Source organism: Pomacea canaliculata, linkage group LG12, assembly GCF_003073045.1.
Source record: "Pomacea canaliculata isolate SZHN2017 linkage group LG12, ASM307304v1, whole genome shotgun sequence".
NCBI lineage: Eukaryota > Metazoa > Mollusca > Gastropoda > Architaenioglossa > Ampullariidae > Pomacea > Pomacea canaliculata.
The window spans coordinates 2658084-2660595 of record NC_037601.1 but is presented as its reverse complement, the minus strand read 5'-3'; the positions used below and the strand labels follow the sequence as shown (position 1 = coordinate 2660595).

Genomic DNA, 2512 nt, shown 5'->3' with positions numbered 1-2512 from the left:
CCTGTCTGAAGAAAACTTGTTTTCAGCTGTATGTGTGCGTGGTTGAGTGTCTGCATTACGTATGCGTTGTGTGTATGTTGTTTGTGTGCATTGCACATTCTTGTCTGCACGTATGTTTACATGTGTGTTGTGTGTGCTTGTGTTTGTTTTTGTGCGCGCGCGTGCGTGAAAGGTATGCTGACAGAGTAAGTGTGTGAATATTTAAATAACTTTACTGTTTCGACTCGCGTTTCTCAACCTTTTATGAGTGACGCCTACCCTTCCCCCAAAGACGAATAAAGGTACGTCCGCGAGCCCCCCCCCCCCCCTTAGCCGGCGAATTTCAATAATAATGATGTGTGCCTTCAAAGAAAAGTAGGTCTGAAGAAATCAAGATGGCGCAACAGGTCAGTCTGCATGTCTGCACAAGCATTTTTCCACTGCACGCTCTTTCCTGTCTCTCATCGGACCAGTACAGTCAATTCGTGACACAAACGACAGACACAATCAACCTGTCACACAAATGACAGGTTCTATTTCGCTGTTGCACAAATGACTGGCCCGATAAACCTGTCATACACATGATCAGTGCAATCGATCTATTATCTATCTCACAATCGACTCGTCAATTCTATCGAAGTGTATAGTGTTATAAAGAGCATCCAACAGCACACATTATGCCCAGGATGAGAAATACATCCTACTGGATTTTGATGAATCAGCAGGTTAAAAGTTGTGTGTGTGTTGGAGGGGGGGAAGGCAGGGGATGGGGAGACGCGACTCTCAAACAGAGACGTCAAAACTTTAGAGGTTGTCTGAAATGTAAGCACAAGAAAGAAAAAAAAGAGATTATGACGGATATATTTTTTTAAATCTGTCGCGACAACCTCTTATTCACCAATATTCAATAAGCCTTCTGTTTACACAGTCCTGCTTTATATATAAAAAAAAAAAAAGAGTGTGCACAATCCCACCCTGTTTAAAAAGTAAATGGCCAGACTGCTGGCGACAAAATTTGCATAAAGCATGAAGTAACTTAATATTAGTCAGCCATTTTATACTTTGAATCAATCTTGCGAGCGCTCATGAAAATAACTACGATACTCCTCGTGGTGATAAGTGAGAGCGTGAGAAAGCCGGCTATCATTGCATTTAGTCTAACTTAATACTTTTTCAAACGCTTCCACTGTGTTTGTTCTATGGATCGAGATGTTATTTCTAAGGCCAGAAAAGTACAATTAACCTAAAAATATATAACAGTGGATGCGAGGACCTCATTCTCTCACTGTGCGTGCGTGTGCATGTCTGTGTGTGAAGTACAGCACATGAGTACGTGCATTTGCATATTTTGTAGCTTAAACTACCACCAGAAAGTATATTAACTACGGGAAAATGATATAGACCCTGGCGGATAAAACACCACGTGTTGGGTAGGACAAGGTGACAGTCGGATGAGATGAAGAACCACATTTAGAATTCTCCTCTAAAGTCATTCATTCTTTTGTACATCCATTCCCCCTGTTGTGACATTCTGTGACATGTTCCGTCTGCTCCAAACATGTGTCACTGTCATGACACGTCGTCACGCCGTGACAAACAGTGCAAAGGGGTGCTAAGGTCAAGCGGCTCATGGGTGGGTAGATGATGAAGGTGGGAAGGTCTCGGAAAACGAGCAGAGCAAAACGTTGAACAGTGAGGAGACGCTAAGTACCGCAGAAGCCCTGCTGGTTAACCTTGAAACAAAGCGTGAAGAACATCTTTCTGACACACCCCGTACGCAAACCCTTTGTGCAAGACAGTGACATGCCACCTACGCGAGGACAAGGACGCGCTTGGTGAATACAGGCTGTTGTGATTTCATGAGAACCCTTCACTCTCTTTGTGCTGCGAATACATTCCTTGACACAGTCCAGCATCAAAATAGAAAATTCATATATAACACATTTTTCTTTGAAGTCTATTTTTTTATTCTTAAAGTTAGCTTAAAAGACACCAACAAAACATTTGGCACCCTCACACAGCATACATGAACACACGCAGGCAAGCAAGCACAATGGCACACAACGGCACACAATGTTCCAGCTGTGAAACCTTGACCTCAAAGGCGCAAAAGCTCCGGTAGTTGATGGAAAAACACGCCATCGGGGTGAGACTGGAATAAGAGCCCCCAACCCCACTCCCCATCATCATCACCACCCATCCATCCTCACAAGCAAAAAAAAAAAAGAGTGATTTCTTGGATGTTTTCGTGCCCTAAATATTCAAGATTTTCTATACCCCTTGTTTTTCATGCAATGCTGTAAGGTAGGAAAAAATATGTAATTAGCTGCTTCTGGAAATGCACTGGTAAGCAGGATTTTGACCGAATAACGCAAATTCCTCTAAGGTTCTGAAATTTCACCCAAAAATAATCTGGGCTCCAAACTTTTGTAAAGATTTATTTCTTTTTGTAAAAATTACTTGTTTCTGGCTCTTAACTTATTCATAGCACACTAGAACCAGCAGTTAACTAATTGGTCACGTGACCATTGGT

At 42.3% G+C, this 2512-nt stretch overlaps 1 protein-coding gene across 1 annotated transcript in view; it reads right to left on the bottom strand.

Moving 5' to 3' along the window:
* LOC112576537 (protein disulfide-isomerase TMX3-like) overlaps positions 1–2512 on the bottom strand; it is a 67756-nt gene that overhangs the window by 55681 nt on the left and 9563 nt on the right. The gene's annotated exons all lie outside the window — the stretch shown is intronic.